Source organism: Penaeus vannamei, chromosome 43 (assembly GCF_042767895.1).
Source record: "Penaeus vannamei isolate JL-2024 chromosome 43, ASM4276789v1, whole genome shotgun sequence".
Lineage (NCBI taxonomy): Eukaryota > Metazoa > Arthropoda > Malacostraca > Decapoda > Penaeidae > Penaeus > Penaeus vannamei.
This window is the reverse complement of record NC_091591.1, coordinates 22,885,294-22,900,293: the sequence shown is the minus strand read 5'-3', so window position 1 is coordinate 22,900,293 and position 15,000 is coordinate 22,885,294. Positions and strand designations below refer to the sequence as shown.

The following is a 15,000-nucleotide window of genomic DNA, read 5'->3' as shown; positions in this document are numbered from 1 at the left end:
CCACAAACTGAAAACTAAAACAACACCAAAACACCCAACACTAAACGCCCACAAACCAAAACAAACCGAAGCCACAAACTGAAAACTAAAACAGCACCAAAACACCCAACACTAAACGCCCACAAACCAAAACAAACCGAAGCCACAAACTGAAACCCGAACAACACCAAAGCACCCAACACTAAACGCCCACAAACCAAAACAAACCGAAGCCACAAACTAAAAACTAAAACAACACCAAAACACCCAACACTAAACGCCCACAAACCAAAACAAACCGCAGCCACAAACTGAAAACTAAAATAACACCAAAACACCCAACACTAAACGCCCACAAACCAAAACAAACCACAGCCACAAACTGAAAACCGAACACCACCAAAACACCCAACACTAAACGCCCACAAACCAAAACAAACCGAAGCCACAAACTGAAAACCGAACAACACCAAAACACCCAACACTAGACGCCCACAAACCAAAACAAACCGCAGCCACAAACTGAAAACCGAACAACACCAAAACACACAACACTAAACGCCCACAAACCAAAACAAACCGAAGCCACAAACTGGAAACCGAACACCACCAAAACACCCAACACTAAACGCCCACAAACCAAAACAAACCGCAGCCACAAACTGAAAACCGAACAACACCAAAACACACAACACTAAACGCCCACAAACCAAAACAAACCGCAGCCACACACTGAAAACCGAACAACACCAAAACACCCAACACTAAACGCCCACAAACCAAAACAAACCGAAGCCACAAACTGAAAAAAGACAACACCAAAACACCCAACACTAAACGCCCACAAATCAAAACAAACCGATGCCACAAACTGAAAACTAAAACAACACCAAGACACCCAACACTAAACGCCCACAAACCAAAACAAACCGAAGCCACAAACTGAAACCCGAACAACACCAAAGCACCCAACACTAAACGCCCACAAACCAAAACAAACCGAAGCCACAAACTAAAAACTAAAACAGCACCAAAACACCCAACACTAAACGCCCACAAACCAAAACAAACCGAAGCCACAAACTGAAAACTAAAACAGCACCAAAACACCCAACACTAAACGCCCACAAACCAAAACAAACCGATGCCACAAACTGAAAACTAAAACAACACCAAGACACCCAACACTAAACGCCCACAAACCAAAACAAACCGCAGCCACAAACTGAAACCCGAACAACACCAAAGCACCCAACACTAAACGCCCACAAACCAAAACAAACCGCAGCCACAAACTGAAACCCGAACAACACCAAAGCACCCAACACTAAACGCCCACAAACCAAAACAAACCGAAGCCACAAACTGAAAACTAAAACAGCACCAAAACACCCAACACTAAACGCCCACAAACCAAAACAATCCGAAGCCACAAACTAAAAACTAAAACAACATCAAGACACCCAACACTAAACGCGCACAAACCAAAACAAACCGCAGCCTCAAACTGAAAAAAGACAACACCAAAACACCCAACACTAAACGCCCACAAATCAAAACAAACCGATGCCACAAACTGAAAACCGAACACCACCAAAACACCCAACACCAAACGCCCACAAACCAAAACAAACCGAAGCCACAAACTGAAAACCGAACACCACCAAAACACCCAACACTAAACGCCCACAAACCAAAACAAACCGTAGCCACAAACTGAAAACCGAACAACACCAAAACACCCAACACTAAACGCCCACAAACCAAAACAAACCGATGCCTTAAACTGAAAACCGAACAACACCAAAACACCTTACACTAAACGCCCACAAACCAAAACAAACCGAAGCCATAAACTGAAAACTAAAACACCACCAAAACACCCAACACTAAACGCCCACAAACCAAAACAAACCGAAGCCACAAACTGGAAACCGAACACCACCAAAACACCCAACACTAAACGCCCACAAACCAAAACAAACCGAAGCCACAAACTGAAAACCGAACACCACCAAAACACACAACACTAAACGCCCACAAACCAAAACAAACCGAAGCCACAAACTGAAACCCGAACAACACCAAAACACCCAACACTAAACGCCCACAAACCAAAACAAACCGAAGCCACAAACTGAAAACCGAACACCACAAAAACACCCAACACTAAACGCCCACAAACCAAAACAAACCGCAGCCACAAACTGAAAACTAAAACACCACCAAAACACCCAACACTAAACGCCCACAAACCAAAACAAACCGAAGCCATAAACTGAAAACTAAAACAACACCAAAACACCCAACACTAAACGCCCACAAACCAAAACAAACCGAAGCCACAAACTGGAAACCGAACAACACCAAAACACACAACACTAAACGCCCACAAACCAAAACAAACCGAACAACACCAAAACACACAACACTAAACGCCCACAAACCAAAACAAACCGAACAACACCAAAACACCCAACACTAAACGCCCACAAACCAAAACAAACCGAAGCCACAAATTAAAACTAAAACAACACCAAAACACCCAACACTAAACGCCCACAAACCAAAACAAACCGAACACCACCCAAACACCCAACACTAAACGCCCACAAACCAAAACAAACCGCAGCCACACACTGAAAACCGAACAACACCAAAACACCCAACACTAAACGCCCACAAACCAAAACAAACCGAACACCACCAAAACACACAACACTAAACGCCCACAAACCAAAACAAACCGCAGCCACAAACTGAAAACCGAACACCACCCAAACACCCAACACTAAACGCCCACAAACCAAAACAAACCGCAGCCACAAACTGAAAACCGAACACCACCCAAACACCCAACACAAAACGCCCACAAACCAAAACAAACCGAAGCCACAAACTGAAAACCGAACACCACCCAAACACCCAACACTAAACGCCCACAAACCAAAACAAACCGAAGCCACAAAATGAAACCCGAACAACACCAAAACACCCAACACTAAACGCCCACAAACCAAAGCAAACCGCAGCCACAAACTGAAACCAGAACAACACCAAAACACACAACACTAAACGCCCACAAACCAAAACAAACCGCAGCCACAAACTGAAACCCGAACAACACCAAAACACCCAACACTAAACGCCCACAAACCAAAACAAACCGCAGCCACAAACTGAAAACCGAACACCACCCAAACACCCAACACTAAACGCCCACAAACCAAAACAAACCGCAGCCACAAACTGAAAACCGAACACCACCCAAACACCCAACACAAAACGCCCACAAACCAAAACAAACCGAAGCCACAAACTGAAAACCGAACACCACCCAAACACCCAACACTAAACGCCCACAAACCAAAACAAACCGAAGCCACAAACTGAAACCCGAACAACACCAAAACACCCAACACTAAACGCCCACAAACCAAAACAAACCGCAGCCACAAACTGAAAACCGAACAACACCCAAACACCCAACACTAAACGCCCACAAACCAAAACAAACCGCAGCCACAAACTGAAACCCGAACAACACCAAAACACCCAACACTAAACGCCCACAAACCAAAACAAACCGAAGCCACAAACTGAAAACCGAACACCACCCAAACACCCAACACTAAACGTCCACAAACCAAAACAAACCGAAGGCACAAACTGAAAACCGAACAACGCCAAAACACCCAACACTAAACGCCCACAAACCAAAACAAACCGAAGCCACAAACTGAAAACCGAACACCACCCAAACACCCAACACTAAACGCCCACAAACCAAAACAAACCGATGCCACAAACTGAAAACCGAACAACACCAAAACACCCAACACTAAACGCCCACAAACCAAACCAAACCGAAGCCACAAACTGAAAACTAAAACAACACCAAAACACCCAACACTAAACGCCCACAAACCAAAACAAACCGAAGCCACAAACTGAAACCCGAACACCACCAAAACACACAACACTAAACGCCCACAAACCAAAACAAACCGCAGCCACAAACTGAAAACCGAACACCACCAAAACACCCAACACTAAACGCCCACAAACCAAAACAAACCGCAGCCACAAACTGAAAACCGAACACCACCAAAACACCCAACACTAAACGCGCACAAACCAAACCAAACCGCAGCCACAAACTGAAAACCGAACACCACCAAAACACCCAACACTAAACGCCCACAAACCAAAACAAACCGAAGCCACAAACTGAAACCCGAACACCACCAAAACACCCAACACTAAACGCCCACAAAACAAACCAAACCGCAGCCACAAACTGAAAACCGAACACCACCAAAACACCCAACACTAAACGCCCACAAAGCAAACCAAACCGCAGCCACAAACTGAAAACCGAACACCACCAAAACACCCAACACTAAACGCCCACAAACCAAACCAAACCGCAGCCACAAACTGAAAACCGAACACCACCAAAACACCCAACACTAAACGCCCACAAACCAAACCAAACCGAAGCCACAAACTGAAAACCGAACACCACCAAAACACCCAACACTAAACGCCCACAAACCAAACCAAACCGCAGCCACAAACTGAAAACCGAACACCACCAAAACACCCAACACTAAACGCCCACAAACCAAAACAAACCGAAGCCACAAACTGAAACCCGAACACCACCAAAACACCCAACACTAAACGCCCACAAACCAAACCAAACCGCAGCCACAAACTGAAAACCGAACACCACCAAAACACCCAACACTAAACGCCCACAAACCAAAACAAACCGAAGCCACAAACTAAAAACTAAAACACCACCAAAACACCCAACACTAAACGCCCACAAACCAAAACAAACCGCACCCACAAACTGAAAACCGAACAACACCAAAACACCCAACACTAAACGCCCACAAACCAAAACAAACCGCAGCCACAAACTGAAAACCGAACACCACCAAAACACCCAACACTAAACGCCCACAAACCAAAACAAACCGAAGCCACACACTGAAAACCGAACACCACCAAAACACCCAACACTAAACGCCCACAAACCAAAACAAACCGATGCCACAAACTGAAAACCGAACAACACCAAAACACCCAACACTAAACGCCCACAAACCAAAACAAACCAAAGCCACAAACTGAAAACCGAACAGCACCAAAACACCCAACACTAAACCCCCACAAAACAAAACAAACCGAAGCCACAAACTGAAAACCGAACACCACCAAAACACACAACACTAAACGCGCACAAACCAAACCAAAGCTATGCACCAAACTAAAAATTAAAACAACACGCAAACACCCAACACTAAACGCCCACAAACCAAAACAAACCGAAGCCACAAACTGAAATCCGAACAACACCAAAACACCCAACACTAAACGCCCACAAACCAAAACAAACCGAAGCCACAAACTGAAACCCGAACACCACCAAAACACCCAACACTAAACGCCCACAAACCAAAACAAACCGATGCCACAAACTGAAAACCGAACACCACCAAAACACCCAACACTAAACGCCCACAAACCAAACCAAACCGAAGCCATAAACAGAAAACCGAACAACACCCAAACACCCAACACTAAACGCCCACAAACCAAAACAAACCGAAGCCACAAACTGAAACCCGAACAACACCAAAACACCCAACACTAAACGCCCACAAACCAAAACAAACCGCAGCCACAAACTGAAAACCGAACAACACCAAAACACCCAACACTAAACGCCCACAAACCAAAACAAACCGAAGCCACAAACTGAAAACCGAACACCACCAAAACACCCAACACTAAACGCCCACAAACCAAAACAAACCGATGCCACAAACTGAAAACCGAACAACACCAAAACACCCAACACTAAACGCCCACAAACCAAAACAAACCGATGCCACAAACTGAGAGCCGAAGAACACCAAAACGCCCAACACTGATCGTCCACAAACCAAAGCAAGCCGAAGCCACAAACTGAAACCCGAACACCACCAAAACACCCAACACTAAACGCCCACAAACCAAAACAAACCGATGCCACAAACTGAAAACCGAACACCACCAAAACACCCAACACTAAACGCCCACAAACCAAACCAAACCGAAGCCATAAACAGAAAACCGAACACCCAAACACCCAACACTAAACGCCCACAAACCAAAACAAACCGAAGCCACAAACTGAAACCCGAACAACACCAAAACACCCAACACTAAACGCCCACAAACCAAAACAAACCGCAGCCACAAACTGAAAACCGAACAACACCCAAACACCCAACACTAAACGCCCACAAACCAAAACAAACCGCAGCCACAAACTGAAAACCGAACACCACCAAAACACCCAACACTAAACGCCCACAAACCAAACCAAACCGAAGCCACAAACTGAAAACCGAACACCACCAAAACACCCAACACTAAACGCCCACAAACCAAAACAAACCGAAGCCACAAACTAAAAACTAAAACAACACCCAAACACCCAACACTAAACGCCCACAAACCAAAACAAGACGAAGCCACAAACTGAAAACCGAACACCACCAAAACACCCAACACTACACGCCCACAAACCAAAACAAACCGAAGCCACAAACTGAAGACCGAACAGCACCAAAACACGCAACACTAAACGCCCACAAACCAAAACAAACCGCAGCCACAAACTGAAAACCGAACACCAACAAAACACCCAACACTAAACGAGCACAAACCAAATCAAACCGCAGTCTCAAACTGAAAACCGAACAACAAAACATCCAACACTAAAGGCCCACAAACCAAAACAAACCGAAGACACAAACAGAAAACCGAACACCACCAAAACACCCAACACTAAACGCCCACAAACCAAAACAAACCGAAGCCACAAACTGAAAACCGAACACCAAACACCCAACACTAAACGCCCACAAACCAAAACAAGCCGATGCCACAAACTGAAAACCGAACTACACCAATACACCCAACACTAAACGCCTACTAACCAAAACAAACCGAAGCCACAACCTGAAATCCGAACAGCACCAAAACACCCAACACTAAACGCCCACAAACCAAAACAAACCGAAGCCACAAACTGAAAACCGAACACCACCAAAACACACAACACTAAACGCCCACAAACCAAAACAAACCGCAGCCACACACTGAAAACCGAACAACACCAAAACACCCAACACTAAACGCCCACAAACCAAAACAAACCGAACACCACCAAAACACACAACACTAAACGCCCACAAACCAAAACAAACCGCAGCCACAAACTGAAAACCGAACACCACCCAAACACCCAACACTAAACGCCCACAAACCAAAACAAACCGCAGCCACAAACTGAAAACCGAACACCACCCAAACACCCAACACAAAACGCCCACAAACCAAAACAAACCGAAGCCACAAACTGAAAACCGAACACCACCCAAACACCCAACACTAAACGCCCACAAACCAAAACAAACCGAAGCCACAAACTGAAACCCGAACAACACCAAAACACCCAACACTAAACGCCCACAAACCAAAACAAACCGCAGCCACAAACTGAAACCCGAACAACACCAAAACACCCAACAATAAACGCCCACAAACCAAAACAAACCTCAGCCACAAACTGAAACCCGAACAACACCAAAACACCCAACACTAAACGCCCACAAACCAAAACAAACCGCAGCCACAAACTGAAAACCGAACACCACCCAAACACCCAACACTAAACGCCCACAAACCAAAACAAACCGCAGCCACAAACTGAAAACCGAACACCACCCAAACACCCAACACAAAACGCCCACAAACCAAAACAAACCGAAGCCACAAACTGAAAACCGAACACCACCCAAACACCCAACACTAAACGCCCACAAACCAAAACAAACCGAAGCCACAAACTGAAACCCGAACAACACCAAAACACCCAACACTAAACGCCCACAAACCAAAACAAACCGCAGCCACAAACTGAAAACCGAACAACACCCAAACACCCAACACTAAACGCCCACAAACCAAAACAAACCGCAGCCACAAACTGAAACCCGAACAACACCAAAACACCCAACACTAAACGCCCACAAACCAAAACAAACCGAAGCCACAAACTGAAAACCGAACACCACCCAAACACCCAACACTAAACGCCCACAAACCAAAACAAACCGAAGCCACAAACTGAAAACCGAACAACGCCAAAACACCCAACACTAAACGCCCACAAACCAAAACAAACCGAAGCCACAAACTGAAAACCGAACACCACCCAAACACCCAACACTAAACGCCCACAAACCAAAACAAACCGATGCCACAAACTGAAAACCGAACAACACCAAAACACCCAACACTAAACGCCCACAAACCAAACCAAACCGAAGCCACAAACTGAAAACTAAAACAACACCAAAACACCCAACACTAAACGCCCACAAACCAAAACAAACCGAAGCCACAAACTGAAACCCGAACACCACCAAAACACACAACACTAAACGCCCACAAACCAAAACAAACCGCAGCCACAAACTGAAAACCGAACACCACCAAAACACCCAACACTAAACGCCCACAAACCAAAACAAACCGCAGCCACAAACTGAAAACCGAACACCACCAAAACACCCAACACTAAACGCCCACAAACCAAACCAAACCGCAGCCACAAACTGAAAACCGAACACCACCAAAACACCCAACACTAAACGCCCACAAACCAAAACAAACCGAAGCCACAAACTGAAACCCGAACACCACCAAAACACCCAACACTAAACGCCCACAAAACAAACCAAACCGCAGCCACAAACTGAAAACCGAACACCACCAAAACACCCAACACTAAACGCCCACAAACCAAACCAAACCGCAGCCACAAACTGAAAACCGAACACCACCAAAACACCCAACACTAAACGCCCACAAACCAAACCAAACCGCAGCCACAAACTGAAAACCGAACACCACCAAAACACCCAACACTAAACGCCCACAAACCAAACCAAACCGAAGCCACAAACTGAAAACCGAACACCACCAAAACACCCAACACTAAACGCCCACAAACCAAACCAAACCGCAGCCACAAACTGAAAACCGAACACCACCAAAACACCCAACACTAAACGCCCACAAACCAAAACAAACCGAAGCCACAAACTGAAACCCGAACACCACCAAAACACCCAACACTAAACGCCCACAAACCAAACCAAACCGCAGCCACAAACTGAAAACCGAACACCACCAAAACACCCAACACTAAACGCCCACAAACCAAAACAAACCGAAGCCACAAACTAAAAACTAAAACACCACCAAAACACCCAACACTAAACGCCCACAAACCAAAACAAACCGCAGCCACAAACTGAAAACCGAACAACACCAAAACACCCAACACTAAACGCCCACAAACCAAAACAAACCGCAGCCACAAACTGAAAACCGAACACCACCAAAACACCCAACACTAAACGCCCACAGACCAAGACAAGCCGAAGCCACACACTGAAAGCCGAGCACCACCAAAACACCCAACACTAAACGCCCACAAACCAAAAAAAACCGATGCCACAAACTGAAAACCGAACAACACCAAAGCACCCAACACTAAACGCCCACAAACCAAAACAAACCAAAGCCACAAACTGAAAACCGAACAGCACCAAAACACCCAACACTAAACGCCCACAAACCAAAACAAACCGAAGCCACAAACTGAAAACCGAACACCACCAAAACACACAACACTAAACGCCCACAAACCAAAACAAACCGATGTCACAAACTAAAAACTAAAACAACACCCAAACACTCAACACTAAACGCTCACAAACCAAAACAAGCGGAAGCCACAAACTGAAATCCGAACAACACCAAAACACCCAACACTAAACGCCCACAAACCAAAACAAACCGAAGCCACAAACTGAAACCCGAACACCACCAAAACACCCAACACTAAACGCCCACAAACCAAAACAAACCGATGCCACAAACTGAAAACCGAACACCACCAAAACACCCAACACTAAACGCCCACAAACCAAACCAAACCGAAGCCATAAACAGAAAACCGAACAACACCCAAACACCCAACACTAAACGCCCACAAACCAAAACAAACCGAAGCCACAAACTGAAACCCGAACAACACCAAAACACCCAACACTAAACGCCCACAAACCAAAACAAACCGCAGCCACAAACTGAAAACCGAACAACACCAAAACACCCAACACTAAACGCCCACAAACCAAAACAAACCCAAGCCACAAACTGAAAACCGAACACCACCAAAACACCCAACACTAAACGCCCACAAGCCAAAACAAACCCACGCCACCAACCGACAACCGAACAACACCAAAACACCCAACACTAAACGCCCACAAACCAAAACAAACCGATGCCACAAACTGAAATCCGAACAACACCAAAACACCCAGCACGAAACGCCCACAACCCAAACCAAAGCGAAGCCACAAACTGAAACCCGAACACCACCAAAACACCCAACACTAGACGCCCACAAACCAAAACAAACCGATGCCACAAACTGAAAACCGAACACCACCAAAACACCCAACACTAAACGCCCACAAACCAAACCAAACCGAAGCCATAAACAGAAAACCGAACACCCAAACACCCAACACTAAACGCCCACAAACCAAAACAAACCGAAGCCACAAACTGAAACCCGAACAACACCAAAACACCCAACACTAAACGCCCACAAACCAAAACAAACCGCAGCCACAAACTGAAAACCGAACAACACCCAAACACCCAACACTAAACGCCCACAAACCAAAACAAACCGCAGCCACAAACTGAAAACCGAACACCACCAAAACACCCAACACTAAACGCCCACAAACCAAACCAAACCGAAGCCACAAACTGAAAACCGAACACCACCAAAACACCCAACACTAAACGACCACAAACCAAAACAAACCGAAGCCACAAACTAAAAACTAAAACAACACCCAAACACCCAACACTAAACGCCCACAAACCAAAACAAACCGAAGCCACAAACTGAAAACCGAACACCACCAAAACACCCAACACTAAACGCCCACAAACCAAAACAAACCGAAGCCACAAACTGAAAACCGAACAGCACCAAAACACCCAACACTACACGCCCACAAACCAAAACAAACCGCAGCCACAAACTGAAAACCGAACACCACCAAAACACCCAACACTAAACGCCCACAAACCAAACCAAACCGCAGCCACAAACTGAAAACCGAACACCAAAACACCCAACACTAAACGCCCACAAACCAAAACAAACCGAAGCCACAAACTGAAAACCGAACACCACCAAAACACCCAACACTAAACGCCCACAAACCAAAACAAACCGAAGCCACAAACTGAAAACCGAACACCAAACACCCAACACTAAACGCCCACAAACCAAAACAAACCGATGCCACAAACTGAAAACCGAACAACACCAAAACACCCAACACTAAACGCCCACAAACCAAAACAAACCGAAGCCACAAACTGAAAACCGAACAGCACCAAAACACCCAACACTAAACGCCCACAAACCAAAACAAACCGAAGCCACAAACTGAAAACCGAACACCACCAAAACACACAACACTAAACGCCCACAAACCAAAACAAACCCATGCCACAAACTAAAAACTAAAACAACACCCAAACACCCAACACTAAACGCCCACAAACCAAAACAAACCGAAGCCACAAACTGAAATCCGAACACCACCAAAACACCCAACACTAAACGCCCACAAACCAAAACAAACCGAAGCCACAAACTGAAACCCGAACACCACCAAAACACCCAACACTAAACGCCCACAAACCAAAACAAACCGATGCCACAAACTGAAAACCGAACACCACCAAAACACCCAACACTAAACGCCCACAAACCAAAACAAACCGAAGCCATAAACTGAAAACCGAACACCACCAAAACACCCAACACTAAACGCCCACAAACCAAAACAAACCGAAGCCATAAACTGAAAACCGAACACCACCAAAACACCCAACACTAAACGCCCACAAACCAAAGCAAACCGAAGCCACAAACTGAAACCCGAACAACACCAAAACACCCAACACTAAACGCCCACAAACCAAAACAAACCGAAGCCACAAACTGAAAACCGAACAGCACCAAAACACCCAACACTAAACGCCCACAAACCAAAACAAACCGAAGCCATAAACTGAAAACCGAACACCACCAAAACACCCAACACTAAACGCCCACAAACCAAAACAAACCGAAGCCACAAACTGAAACCCAAACAACACCAAAACACCCAACACTAAACGCCCACAAACCAAAACAAACCGTAGCCACAAACTGAAAACCGAACAACACCAAAACACCCAACACTAAACGCCCACAAACCAAAACAAACCGAAGCCATAAACTGAAAACCGAACAACACCAAAACACCCAACACTAAACGCCCACAAACCAAACCAAACCGAAGCCATAAACAGAAAACCGAACAACACCCAAACACCCAACACTAAACGCCCACAAACCAAAACAAACCGAAGCCACAAACTGAAACCCGAACAACACCAAAACACCCAACACTAAACGCCCACAAACCAAAACAAACCGCAGCCACAAACTGAAAACCGAACAACACCAAAACACCCAACACAAAACGCCCACAAACCAAAACAAACCGAAGCCATAAACTGAAAACCGAACAACACCAAAACACCCAACACAAAACGCCCACAAACCAAAACAAACCGCAGCCACAAACTGAAAACCGAACAACACCAAAACACCCAACACAAAACGCCCACAAACCAAAACAAACCGAAGCCATAAACTGAAAACCGAACAACACCAAAACACCCAACACAAAACGCCCACAAACCAAAACAAACCGAAGCCACAAACTGAAAACCGAACACCACCAAAACACCCAACACTAAACGCCCACAAACCAAAACAAACCGCAGCCACAAAGTGAAAACTAAAACAACATCAAAACACCCAACACTAAACGCCCACAAACCAAACCAAACCGCAGCCACAAACTGAAAACCGAACAACACCAAAACACCCAACACCAAACGCCCACAAACCAAAACAAACCGAAGCCACAAACTGAAAACCGAACACCACCAAAACACCCAACACTAAACGCCCACAAACCAAAACAAACCGAAGCCACAAACTGAAAACCGAACACCACCAAAACACCCAACACTAAACGCCCACAAACCAAAACAAACCGCAGCCACAAACTGAAAACTAAAACAACATCAAAACACCCAACACTAAACGCCCAAAAACCAAAACAAACCGCAGCCACAAACTGAAAACTAAAACAACACCCAAACACCCAACACTAAACGCCCACAAACCAAACCAAACCGAAGCCACAAACTGGAAACCGAACAACGCCAAAACACCCAACACTAAACGCCCACAAACCAAAACAAACCGCAGCCACAAACTGAAAACCGAACAACGCCAAAACACCCAACACTAAACGCCCACAAACCAAACCAAACCGAAGCCACAAACTGAAAACCGAACACCACCAAAACACCCAACACTAAACGCCCACAAACCAAAACAAACCGCAGCCACAAACTGAAAACCGAACACCACCAAAACACCCAACACTAAACGCCCACAAACCAAACCAAACCGAAGCCACAAACTGAAAACTAAAACAACACCAAAACACCCAACACTAAACGCCCACAAACCAAAACAAACCGAAGCCACAAACTGAAAACCGAACACCACCCAAACACCCAACACTAAACGCCCACAAACCAAAACAAACCGATGCCACAAACTGAAAACCGAACACCACCCAAACACACAACACTAAACGCCCACAAACCAAAACAAACCGCAGCCACAAACTGAAAACTAAAACAACATCAAAACACCCAACACTAAACGCCCAAAAACCAAAACAAACCGCAGCCACAAACTGAAAACTAAAACAACACCAAAACACCCAACACTAAACGCCCACAAACCAAAACAAACCGAAGCCACAAACTGGAAACCGAACAACGCCAAAACACCCAACACTAAACGCACACAAACCAAAACAAACCGAAGCCACAAACTGGAAACCGAACAACACCAAAACACCCAACACTAAACGCCCACAAACCAAAAGAAACCGAAGCCACAAACTGAAAACCGAACACCACCCAAACACACAACACTAAACGCCCACAAACCAAAACAAACCGCAGCCACAAACTGAAAACTAAAACAACATCAAAACACCCAACACTAAACGCCCAAAAACCAAAACAAACCGCAGCCACAAACTGAAAACTAAAACAACACCAAAACACCCAACACTAAACGCCCACAAACCAAAACAAACCGCAGCCACAAACTGAAAACTAAAACAACATCAAAACACCCAACACTAAACGCCCAAAAACCAAAACAAACCGCAGCCACAAACTGAAAACTAAAACAACACCAAAACACCCAACACTAAACGCCCACAAACCAAACCAAACCGAAGCCACAAACTGGAAACCGAACAACGCCAAAACACCCAACACTAAACGCCCAAAAAACAAAACAAACCGCAGCCACAAACTGAAAACCGAACACCACCCAAACACCCAACACTAAACGTCCACAGACCAAAACAAACCGAAGCCACAAACTGGAAACCGAACAACGGCAAAACACCCAACACTAAACGCCCACAAACCAAAACAACCCGAAGCCACAAACTGAAAACCGAACACCACCCAAACACCCAACACTAAACGCCCACAAACCAAAACAAACCGATGCCACAAACTGAAAACCGAACACCACCAAAACACCCAACACTAAACGCCCACAAACCAAAACAAACCGAAGCCACAAACTGAAAACCGAACAACACCAAAACACCCAACACTAAACGCCCACAAACCAAAACAAACCGAAGCCACAAACTGAAAACCGAACACCACCAAAACACCCAACAC

General features: G+C 45.5%; 1 protein-coding gene across 1 annotated transcript in view; it reads left to right on the top strand.

Annotated features, from left to right (window-relative positions):
• The window catches only part of LOC113814646 (allatostatin-A receptor), a 30,969-nt gene that overhangs the window by 2,457 nt on the left and 13,512 nt on the right, over positions 1–15,000 (top strand). The window lies entirely within an intron of this gene.